General features: G+C 34.1%; 1 protein-coding gene across 1 annotated transcript in view; it reads right to left on the reverse strand.

The window, feature by feature from the left end:
* cmtr1 (cap methyltransferase 1) overlaps window positions 1-6,193 on the reverse strand; it is a 59,631-nt gene extending 53,438 nt beyond the window's left edge. The window contains exon 1 of the mRNA XM_087305357.1: window positions 6,045-6,193. The gene's annotated coding sequence lies outside the window, so the exon portion shown is untranslated. The remainder of the gene's footprint in view (window positions 1-6,044) is intronic.
* Between the last annotated feature and the right edge of the window lie 7,762 nt (window positions 6,194-13,955).

Raw genomic sequence — 13,955 nt, forward strand, 5'->3', positions numbered from 1 at the left:
TCTTCAGAAATTACTCTAATCTTAATTATTATTATTATTATTAATAATAGTAATAGTAATGAAATCAATTATGACTGGAGTAATAAATTCATCTGCATACAATAAGAAAGCAGTTATTTAAAATTTTAATAAATATTTAAATATTGCCGCCTTGATGAACAGTTTCACACTATTTTGTAGAATGAAACATATGTATTTAGGCATATTATGTATCCCTCTTTAAAAAAAACAGATACATATACAGATATATGTATACATATATAACTAAAACTCTAACGTTTGGTGGATATACAATTCGAAGATTTTATACCTTTTCAAATATTTTATAAGCTCTGCTTAATAAAGAGAAGATTTTTTCGACATTTTTAAATTATAATATGTAATATGTAATATATATATATATATATATATATATATATATATATATATATATATATATATATATTAAAAACTCAAAAACTCTAAAACATCACTTGAGAATTCAAATTTCACAGGAGGGATAATAATTTTGCCTTCAACTGTATGTCTTGCTGAAGTAAAGATTCATGGCTCAGTGCTAGAGAAAAGAAAATTCAACTTGTTGAAACAGCCTTTAAAATCGATATTTTTAATTGAAATCTACCGACACAAATTCATTTATTTTGTGTTTTCTTTATACTAAATAAACACTTTATGAGAAGCCAAAACGTTTCTCAGTACTGGCTTGCAGCTGGAAGGGCATACAATGCGTAAAACATATGCAGGAATAGTTGGTGGTTCATTCCACTGTGGCGCCCCCCTGATAAATAAAGGACGAAAGAAAATGAATAAATGAATGAGAAGCTAAAAAGACCAAAATCTCAGGTGCCTGCAGTGTCTTGCCTTTAAAGATTGGAGAAATGAGTGAAACAAAATGTAAAAAGTGTGTGTTTTGGCATTGGCTCACAGTGAACGTCTCACCGTCAGCGAAATGTCAGTGTTTTTGAGAATGGGCTTCAGTGCTGAGTCATGTAAAGATGTCATGACGTCTCAGACAGACATTCAGAAGAGGAGCTTATGTTCTTAAATCAGTCTAATCTCTAATCCATTTACTGTTGGCTGATAATGTAAGGTCAAAGACTGTTATTTAGAGAACAACAAACGCCAGCCACATCACCTGGAGACGCCGAGCTGTCCTGATTGAGAACATTTTGAGGGACTCTGCACTTTGATGACAGAAATGATTGTATTTTTTAAGCTCCTTTTGAATGAAGAAAGGGAATATCACATCTTGTAATATATGTGAATTTGTATATTGTATTTACAAAATAAAATATTTATGCACCAATATATGCATCAGCCATTTTGTGCATGTTCATACATCTACTTAAATGAACACATATTTGCAAGACTTGTACGTAATTACTTAACACCTCCAATTTACAGCTGGTTTATTGACTTTTGTTAAAGCAAAACTAATTGTTTTTTCACAGTCTAATAACTTTTTCGTATATCATTGAGAGCCATGGGCCGAAGATAAATATACCAAACTAGTGCATATTAAAGTTGCCATGGGTAATTTCCAGTGGTGTAAAGTAACTAATTGTGTCACTGATAAGAAGATGATGGATGTTTACTGTATGATGACCGAATGGCCTTAAACACTCAGCAAGACGTCAACATGACATCAAATATTTGTTGTAGAAAACGACTGAATCAGCTGGTCTATTGTTCGCGAGTCGTGTTGCTGTCGATGTTATAATTGTAGCTTTAATAATATTGTGATATTCAAGATCTGTAATGTAATACAGCTCTGGATAACTTGAAACAGCGACCACAAGTCTCTCCTCCATCATTAAAAGTTTGCCATAGTCGCCTTGACAACCCAAACCCCGCTGTCACATCAACAGAAACCCTGCAGTGCTCATTTAACTGAAGAATGAAAAAAAAACATGATTGAGGCAACGCTTTTTCTGCAAAACTTGAGGCGCGCAGGGCCTCGCAGATCGTAAAACACTGGCGGCATCAGTAAACCATTCAACAGATTCCCCTTATGCAGCCAAACTTTAAAAATATATAAAGTATATTTTTTAATCGTTTAACTGATACCATTAATCGGTTACAAACGCACCCTTTCGGTTAAAGGAAAATCAGTTATTTTGAGCATCCCTAATTAAACCGCATCCGCAAGCTCAAAAATAGATTTTATTTTCTCTCAACGCTGCACGCCGGATATCCGGCATCGTGCCGGAATACTTTAACCCCTGCATAGTACCCTAACGTCATGGGGATCGTGCATTTTGTTTAGAAAAGAAAATCAGGTTGACGCCAGAATTCAATATCAGGCTGATGTCAGTGTCCAACGTCCAATCTAAAACCAACCAAATATCAACGTCTAATGATAAAGCACACTGCAGCCACCAAATATCAACGTCTAATGATAAAGGACACTGCAGCCACCAAATATCAATGTCTAATGATATTTAACGTCTTATAATAATTACAGCTTAACGTTGTGTGGACATTACTACTATGACGTCTATCAGATGTTGGATACAACATACTAATCCATACTAGAAACATGCTAGCGACATACTAATCCATACTAGAAACATACTAATGACATACTAATCCATACTAGAAACATACTAATGACATACTAATCCATACTAGAAACATACTAATGACATATTATTCCATACTAGACACATACAACATACTAATCCATACTAGAAACATACTAATGACATACTAATCCATACTAGAAACATGCTAACGACATACTTATCCATACTAGAAACATACTAACGACATACTAATCCATACTAGAAACATAATAATGACATATTAATCCATACGAGACACATACAACATACTAACTCATACTAGAAACGTGCTAACGACATACTTATCCATACTAGAAACATACTAACGAAATACTAATTCATACTAGAAACAAACTAATGACATACTAATCCATACTACAAACATACTAATGACATATTATTCCATACTAGACACATACAACATACTAATCCATACTAGAAACATACTAACGAAATACTAATCCATACTAGAAACATACTAATGACATACTAATCCATACTAGAAACATACTAATGACATACTAATACATGCTAACGACATACTTATCCATACTAGAAACATACTAACGCCATACTAATCCATACTAGAAACATAATAATGACATATTAATCCATACGAGACACATACAACATACTAATTCATACTAGAAACATGCTAATGACATACTTATCCATACTAGAAACATACTAACGAAATACTAATCCATACTAGAAACAAACTAATGACATACTAATCCATACTAGAAACATATTAATGACATATTATTCCATACTAGACACATACAACATACTAATCCATACTAGAAACATACTAACGAAATACTAATCCATACTAGAAACATACTAATGACATACTAATCCATACTAGAAACATACTAATGACATACTAATCCATACTAGAAACATACTAATGACATATTATTCCATACTAGACACATACAACATATTTATCCATACTAGAAACATGCTAACGACATACTTATCCATACTAGAAACATACTAACGACATACTAATCCATACTAGAAACATAATAATGACATATTAATCCATACGAGACACATACAACATACTAATTCATACTAAAAACATGCTAACGACATACTTATCCATACTAGAAACATGCTAGAGACATACTAATCCATACTAGAAACATGCTAGCGACATACTAATCCATACTAGAAACATGCTAACGAAATACTAATCCATACTAGAAACATACAAATGACATACTAATCCATACTAGAAACATACTAATGACATATTATTCCATACTAGACACATATAACATACTAATCCATACTAGAAACATGCTAACGACATACTTATCCATACTAGAAACATGTTAACATGCTAACGAAATACTAATCCATACTAGAAACATACTAACGACATACTAATCCATACTAGAAACATAATAATGACATATTAATCCATACTAGACACATACAACATACTAATCCATACTAGAAACATACTAATGACATATTATTCCATACTAGACACATACAACATATTTATCCATACTAGAAACATGCTAACGACATACTTATCCATACTAGAAACATACTAACGACATACTAATCCATACTAGAAACATAATAATGACATATTAATCCATACGAGACACATACAACATACTAATTCATACTAAAAACATGCTAACGACATACTTATCCATACTAGAAACATGCTAGAGACATACTAATCCATACTAGAAACATGCTAGCGACATACTAATCCATACTAGAAACATGCTAACGAAATACTAATCCATACTAGAAACATACAAATGACATACTAATCCATACTAGAAACATACTAATGACATATTATTCCATACTAGACACATATAACATACTAATCCATACTAGAAACATGCTAACGACATACTTATCCATACTAGAAACATGTTAACATGCTAACGAAATACTAATCCATACTAGAAACATACTAACGACATACTAATCCATACTAGAAACATAATAATGACATATTAATCCATACTAGACACATACAACATACTAATCCATACTAGAAACATGCTAATGACATACTAATCCATACTAGAAACATGCTAACAACATACTAATCCATACTAGAAACATGCTAACGACATACTAATCCATACTAGAAACATGCTAACGATATACTAATCCATGCTAGACACATACAACATATTAAGCCAAATCAAAGGTTACCATGGGCCAACGTCGGCCCGCGGGCACTAGTTTGGGCATCTCTGGTCTAATATATAATAATTGTGTACTTTTTTAGATAACATTTTTGCATATTTTACTGAAACACATGGACTTGCACTCACCTAAGATATAACTAATTGTAAACTAGAAGTATAATAAACTTAAAAATACCTTTTTATTATAAATTAATTATTATTTTTTTAAATTAACATACTCTTTCATATATTTTGTTTTCGGCTTAGTCCCTTTATTAATCAGGGGTCGCCACAGCGGAAAGAACCGCCAACTTATTCAGCATATGTTTTACACAGCGAATGCAGCCGCAACCCATCACTGGGAAATAGTTAACATACTATACTTTAAAAAATAGTTTTTACAAAATAAAATATTTATGCATGTAAAGAGATATCAACATTTTTAGAAACAGGTTTACACAACTATTTAAATCAACACAAACCATATTATTTTGTTTGTTTATTTGATATAAAGGTTTAGTTTTTGAAACTAAAAAGCATTGTTCTTTTATTATTATTATTATCATTATTATACGTAAACAAATATTTCTAATAAAAAAACTCAATATCTAATCCATTGGGTTACAACAATCCAGCATTTTTTTAAATGCACAAATGAAAAAAATAAAATGAAAAAAAAAATTTTTTTTTTGCACAATACTATAGTGACATACTTGAATTAATCTGTTAATCTGGTAATTCTAGTTGCAATGGTAATACCACAAGTGCAGTAATATAAACAACTTACCCAATACTTTTCCTACAACTTAAGGGTATATTATACCACAATACACCATTTACTGTATTCATAGCTATTGTATACTACAGTATCACAGTTTATTGTAGTTACTAAAGTAAATTGAAGTATTAATTAACAAAGTTTTGTCAATTCTATAATAGAAAAAACATAATACACTTTACTAAGGTTAAAAACACTACATTATGTTACTATAAACTGTGTGTCTGCCTTTTGCACAATTTTATAAATGAAACATTAAATGTCAAAGCTCGCGTCATGCAGTAGAGGGCACTACTGCACCAAAACCTGGCAACAACCTGAACTTTAGCAGCAACTCACAAACATTTCCTCTCCCAAAATCTGATTAACTCCTACTAAACTGTTTATATTTGTCATTATGTAAGAGAGAGAAACCGTAAACGCGAGTTGTTTATGAGAGTCTGATCTTCCAGACGATCACCTGCGGTCTTTAGCAAAAGCACTGACCCACTTAGCTGGTAAGCTTTCCAAATCCTTACTAGAACCAACCTGTCGGCATTACTTCTTCGTTACACATGCAAACACGTATATTCAAGCCGTAGATATGCTGGTAAAGTGCGCAAATATACATTAAATCGTCGAATAAACAGCATCTTGTGAGTAAACTTTTGAGTTAACTTTCAAGAAAGGAATCTTCTGTTTACTTCCGGGTTATTTATAAGGATTGTGTGTGCACAGTGTTGCCAACTTAGCAAATTTGTTGCTAAATTTAGCAATTTTTTTATACAACCCTGGCAACTTTTTTTTTTTTTTCAAAAAGCACCTAGCAACAAATTTAGCATTTTTTTACCATTCATTTGGTTACTTTTGGCAATTTTAAAAAGTGACTCAAAAGAGAAGTGGCTGTAGGCTTCACTCAGCAGAGTAAATTGCTAGCTCAGATTGTTTTTCATAACTGTTAATTTTTATATTTGTAATTATTATATATTATTAGTATATAATAATTATATTTGTTAACATGTATAATTGTCGGTAGTTTAGGTTGCAATAAATTCCAATTGAGTTGCAATTACCCAATGACGTCATCACGCAAAGTAATATGTTAATAAAAACCTATGTATTGTGCATTTGGATGTAATGTTTAATATAATATTAAACGGCGTCTCAGAGAGTAGAGACAAGATGGGCTTTTTTTTTTTTATTAAAGAATGCAAATATACAACCACAATCAGGAGATCGATATAAGAGACATCCAAAGGAGAAACAATACAAACTACATTAGCTGCAGAAAGAAAAAAGATTAACAAAACAAAGGAAGAGGTAAGTAAATTACAATTGTATAAAAGTGTTTGAAAATAAATAAATTAGGAGCAATAGGAAAGCGTTCTAACTCAAATCAGAGTCGGTAGACAACAGTTCTTCATGTAGAACTATGAATCTGACACATTTTTAGTTTTTACACATACGGATAGATTTGAGCAGTGAGTCAACTTCAATCAGAAAATGTCGAAAAGTAGCGACTGAAGCCATGCATTTTTGCTTGTGTATATAAAAAAATTCCAAACAAGATAAAAAAAGTTGAAGATAAATTCTTTAGATTTATGTGAAGATTCTGAGTAATAACAAATAATTTCTTTTAAACTAAAAGATTGTGCAAAGGTAGGAGGGGTGTTTAAATAACGATAGAGATCAACCCAAAATTTCTGGACAAATTCACACATACAAAATAAATGTATTAAAGACATGATGGGCTTGCACTTGTCAGATTCTACGTGATGACGTCATTGTTATGCAAATGAGTGAGTGACGTAATCTGGCAAAATTTAGCTACTTTTCGGGCAGGCTTTAGCTACTTGTCATTGGAAATAGTTGTGTGTGTGTGTGTGTGTGTGTGTGTGTGTGTGCGTGCGTGCGTGCGTGCGTGCGTGCGTGCGTGCGTGTGTGTGTGTGCGTGCGTGTTTGTGTGTGTGAGTGAGAGAGTGAGTGAATAGGGGTAATATCCCCAGGATGAGTCAGCAGACTGTGTACGTCCTTCATAATAGTGAGGGAGGGCTATAAATAACAAAGCGCTTCGTCACGACTCAAAAATCAAGGATTATAGATGATCCTGAAACATGGAAACATCCTGTTAGAAGCTCACTCTTAAAGGGATAGTTAGTTCATCCAAATAAAGACTCTGCCATAATTTATTTTTCCTCTACTTCTTTCTTACGTTGAACATAAAAGAAGATATTTTGAAGAATGTCATGAACTGGTAGCTAATAGCTAGTTTTGCATCCACCTATTTTATATGTGCTTTGGAATATCGCACAAGAAAATAAAAACCTTAAGATGTGCATACATTTAGGAAATGTGCATGTTGACTTCCATATTTGAATGTCAATGGATTTGAATGTCAATGGCTATTGGTTTCCAAATTCTTCAAAATATCTACTATAATGTACCTGTACCTGTTTGCAGTCACTACTTACTTCTATTTTTAAAATATATTTATTATCTGTTTTTTGACCTGTCTCTGTAATTCTGTTGCACTGTAAGCTGTCACAAACATAAATTCTTTGTATGTGTGAACATACCTGGTAATAAAGCTCTTTCTGATTCTTATCTATATTTATTATTATTTTTATTATACTTATAGGTTTAATATTTAGCAGCCAGGTGAATTGGGTAGGCTAAATTGTCCGTAGTGTATGTGAATGAGAGTGTATGGATGTTTCCCAGTGATGGGCTGCGTAAAACATGCTGGATGAGTTTGCGGTTCATTCTGCTGTGGCGACCCCTGATTAATCAAGGGAATAAGCCGAAAAGAATATGAATGAATGAATTTAGCAGCCATTTATTAAGTTACTACTATTATTATTACAGTTATCATTAAATTATTTTATCATCATCAATTTCAAAACACTTCTGCTGATTTTTTTTTTTCTGTGGAGATTGGTGTAAGCATCAATTAAAATGTACAAAATTAATTTATATATAGGGCAGCATGATTGCGCAGTGGGTAGTAAATTCACCTCACAGCAAGAAGGTCGCTGGTTCGAGTTTAAGTTGGGTCAGTTGGCATTTCTGTGTGGAGTTTGCATGTTCTCCCTGTGTTGGTGTGGGTTTCCTCTGGGTGATTGGGTTTCCCCCACAGTCCAAAAACATGTGTTGGAGGTGAATTGAATGAGCTAAACTGTCCGTAGTGTTTGTGTGTGAATGAGTGTGTATGGATATTTCCCAGTGATGGGTTGCAGCTGGAAGGGCATCCGCTGTGTAAAACGTGCTGGATAATTTAGTGGTTCATTCCGCTGTGGCGACCCCTGATTAATAAAGGGTCTAAGCCGAAAAGAATATGAATGAATGAATAAATGAAATATGCACTGCTTAAAAATATAGGGAACACTTAAACAGCTCAATGTAACACCAGGTGTTTCCTTTACTTTTAATTTTTGAGCATTATACTTTTTTGGAGCTTGACAACGTATTCTCATCTTTGACCCTTGAATGGGAAATTCTAAATAAATTTTATTTAAATATATATGTAATGATATAAATATATATATGTAATGATAATAATAATAATATGTAATTAATAATAATATATATATGTAATGATATAAATGTCATTACATAAATCACGGGGTGATATAAAGGGTGTCACGGTGGCTCAGTGGGTAGTGACCTCACAGCAAGAAGGTCGCTGGTTTGAGTCCCATCTGTACTAGTTAGCAATTCTATGTGGAGTTTGCATGTTCTCTCTGTATGGGTTTCCTCCAAGTGTTCCGGTTTCCCCCTCAGTCAAAAGACATGTGCTATAGCTGAAGTGGATAAACAAAAAAATGTATGTGTGTGAATGTGAGAGTGAATGGATGTTTCCCAGTACTGGGTTGCAGCAGGAAAGGCATCCACTAAGTAAAACATATGCTGGAATAGTTTGCGGTTCATTCCCCTGTGGCGATCCCTCATAAATAAGAGACTAAGCCGAAGGAAAATGAATGAATGTCTTTACTGCCACTACTAAACAATGTATGCAGAATTCAAGTGGGCCTATTTACAGTTCTCAGTCGCTTTGGTGCATTTCTCACAACACTATTTACATTTGCACAACATATAATGCATTTCTCAAAACAATTAATCATTTGTACACATCATAGTAGCCGTTTCTCACTCCTTCCAACAAATTGCAAATGCTTTTGGACATGCGTCAATTGCTTTCATACAACTCTTTGCTATTTATAACATTATCATTTTCTTATGTCATGTCAGTCAAAATTAACTAAACTTGTGAATGCTGAATAGTCATTCCATATAAAACGAATAGTCCTCAGTTCATTACTTTAGTCATTGTCAAAATCGGTCGAGCAAACTTTATTAAAAAAATTTAATCTTTTTTTTTTTCTGAAAATGTCTTCTAAATTGAACAATTTAATGAATGATTCACAGACCTGTGTGTGTTGTAGGTTCAGTTCCAATATGTTCTGCAATATTGTTTACAGTTGTGCACTGCTCTACCCAAAGAAAGTTTATGTTTGTTGTAAATAAGGGTGTGTTTATTCTTTTGCACATTGCTTTACATAAATTAGAATTGTAAAGAGAAAATGCAGTAAATGTGAAACAAACATATTCAGTGTCTTGTACTCAGATACCTCACTAAATGCAGTGATTGTAACGCCGGGGAGTGACACCAACAACAGAAGGTAGGATCCAATATGAGAGGGTGCTCGCTGCAGAGCCATTTGAGGAGAGGTGAGCTCCAGAGAGGGGGAGCATGAGCTGTCGCTCCTCCTCCTGTAAGCTGTTTTAATGCGTACACCAACCCCACCCCTAACCCTACCCCCAGTGACATCACTCGTAGAAGAAGTGCAAAAAAGGAGGAGCTCAAGCTTAAGCTCCCCCTCTCTGGAGCTCAGCTCTCCTCAAATGGCTCTGCAGCGAGCACCACTTGTCCAATATGCAGGTTTTATTCACAGTCAGGCAAGCAGTGGTCAATACGGGAGCAAACAGATATATGTAGACAATCCAGAATCGTAGTCAGTAAACAGGCAATAGGTCGTAAGGCAGGCAGCTAAACAGGATGACAAGGATAAACAGGGCTAAGAACAAAACACGGGAAACCAAGACCAGGATAACGCATTGTATTGTCACCTTACAGATAAACAAGACTCGGCAAACTGAAGGGGTGAATGTGTGGCTTAAATAGTGTGTGTTAATCAGTCTCTGAAAGTCCTCAGGTGTGCAAATGTAATCAAGCTGGATGAGTGAGCAGGTGTGAGTGTCTAGGAGAAGTGCATGTATGCATATGTAGTCCAGAAGAAGGCAGATATGTAGTTTTATGAGTGAGTGTTTACCAGCGACATCTGGTGGTTGTTCGCTGGTGAACATGACAGTGATGTCTAACTTTAATGAAATTTTCAAATGGCTGTGCTAATATAGAGCAGTCTTGAGCATTTCCAGGACATGTCACCAAAATCTGACTTTATTGCATTGAAAAAATGTCCAGAGTAAACTCATAATGAAAACATAACAAAGCCATTTGACTATCTTGTTCATAAGCAGTGATGTCAGGACTTTTCATTTTGATGATACTGACACTTTCACTGACATAAATACTTGCTTTTGAGGAATGAACTATCCATTTTGAGCATGTGACGCGCTTTTGCAGGTTATCAGCTAGGTTTTGCAGTTTGTACTAATTGTTTTGAGAAATGCATTAACTGTTGTGCAGAAATGCACTAGTGTTGTGAGAAACACACCAAAGTGACTGAGAAAAAATGTAAAAAAATACGACTGACCATACATTTTTGGTAAGGATACAAAACTATTTTGCATAAATACTATCTTTTAGATCATTTTTGAGGATGTCATAAAACAACTAGGACTCTTATCGCAGCTTCTGTGTTTATGTATTTACTGTAAACATGCCTGTATAAAGATTATATCTGATGACTCTTCTGATCTGTACTTTTTTGTGTGTGTGTTTTCCCAGCTAAGGTCAGCTCTTCTGTCATGTTTGTTATGTGTAAATCGTAATATTCTAGCATAAGCTGCTGTTTCCAATGTGTGCCAGGCAACTTCATAAACAAGTGCATAACCTTCAGTTTTATAATCTGCTTAATGAAGGCCCCGCGGAGACCTTAGAGGTGTGTTTGAACACTTTTAGCTGCCAACAAAGACTATTTTGTTCACATGTAAAGCATGGGGCAAATCACATGATACAAAAGCATTAATACATTACACATGTATTACTGAGATGCAACGAATATATGATGAGCAGGACTAATATTGATTACACAGGCATTTTCAATGGAAACCTTTAGACGTGCAGCTTAGAACTTTTCAAAGAGAGGGCTCGCCACATTTGAAGTGTTAAAACATTGATGGTTGTGTCTACAAACAACACATTGATGGGTGTTTCTTCCATTTTAGGCCAAATAAGTTGATTTTTATTAATATTATTGTTGCTGATTAACTCATTAATATTCACAACCCTTCCAAATAAGGCCAAGCTTTCCATCCTAGGGCAATTTCTAGAGTTGTAAATGAGCATGTGAAACCATTTCTGGAGATTTTTTTTACACTTACCTATAAGCTGGATACATTTTACATCAGAGAACAAGTTGGACATTAAGCATTCAGTGGAACTTTTAATATTTGCAGGTTTAGTAATTTATTTTGGTTTTTCACAAACTTCCACCACAACAGATTTGCTTCGAATAACGTATTGGAAGTTTTGCACTTGTTTACAGCATATAATCTCAATGAAGAGCTTGATTTTAGGCAAAAATAAATAAATAATCAATATGACTTCGCTGTCACTTAATATATTTTTATCATTTTTCATAATTTATTGTGTCATTTCCAAATCAGTTCAAATATTCATTCATTCATTTTCCTTCGGCTTAGTCCCTTTATTTATCAGGGGTTGCCACAGTGGAATGAACCGCCAACTTATCCAGCATATGTTAAACAGTAATTGGGGAAAAAAGTAAATGAGGTGCAAATAATTTTGACTTCAACTGTATATAAACAAAACTATACAAAGCAATTTTGTTGCATACATATTTAGATGCATGTACTGTAATGTGTATGTAATATAATTTATATCTTAATATTAATAAACAGTTACTTGAATAGATGCATGCCTGTGTGCACTTATATATGCATAATAAATATACACATACACACACTTAAATGTCAAATTATCTTCTAATTTGGATGTGATTAATTGTGATTAATTTTAGCTCAGCACTAATAATACAATAAAAATCAAAAAGGAAAAACTGCTCAAACACACTCTTTGTGTTTATTCACACTCGAGTGTCATTTGAAGCATAGTATTTTGCTTGAAATAACAAAAAAAATGTAGTAATCAGTAGTTTAAAGAATGAATACAAAATAGAAATTGCATTTGTTCAAACACACCTGGTATATTCTAATGTACATAATTCATTGCATAAAATAAAAAAGTTTTCATGTGTGTGTATTCATTTTTAGCACATCCAGAGAAACTGAAAATGTTCTTGTGGCGGATTTAGATAGATGATAGATGGATGGATGGATACTATAGACAGACAGACAGACAGACAGACAGATGGTTGATAGATAGATAGATAGATAGATAGATAGATAGATAGATAGATAGATAGATAGATAGATAGATAGATAGATAGATAGATAGATAGATGGATGGATGGATGGATGGATGGATGGATGGATGGATGGATGGATGGATGGATGGATGGATGGATGGATGGATGGATGGATGGATGGATGGATGGATGGATGGATGGATGGATACTATAGACAGACAGACAGATGATAGATAGATAGATAGATAGATAGATAGATAGATAGATAGATAGATAGATAGATGGACGGACGGACGGACGGACGGACGGACGGACGGACGGACGGACGGACGGACGGACGGACGGACGGACGGATGGATGCTGTAGATTTATGGATGGATGGATGGATGGATGGATAGCTAGCTAGATAGATAGATAGACAGACAGACAGACAGACAGACAGATGGATAAATGGATGCTTTAGATAGATAGATAGATAGATAGATAGATAGATAGATAGATAGATAGATAGATAGATGGATGGATGGATGGATGGATGGATGGATGGATGGATGGATGGATGGATGGATGGATGGATGGATGGATAGATAGATAGATAGATAGATAGATAGATAGATAGATAGATAGATAGATAGATAGATAGATAGATAGATAGATAGATAGATAGATAGATAGATAGATGGACGGACGGACGGACGGACGGACGGACGGACGGACGGACGGATGGATGCTGTAGATTTATGGATGGATGGATGGATGGATAGCTAGCTAGATAGATAGATAGACAGACAGACAGACAGACGGATAAATGGATGCTTTAGATAGATAGATAGATAGATAGATAGATAGATAGATAGATAGATAGATAGATAGATAGATAGATAGATAG

Source organism: Danio rerio, chromosome 23 (assembly GCF_052040795.2).
Source record: "Danio rerio strain M-AB ecotype USA chromosome 23, GRCz13ab, whole genome shotgun sequence".
Classification (NCBI taxonomy): domain Eukaryota; kingdom Metazoa; phylum Chordata; class Actinopteri; order Cypriniformes; family Danionidae; genus Danio; species Danio rerio.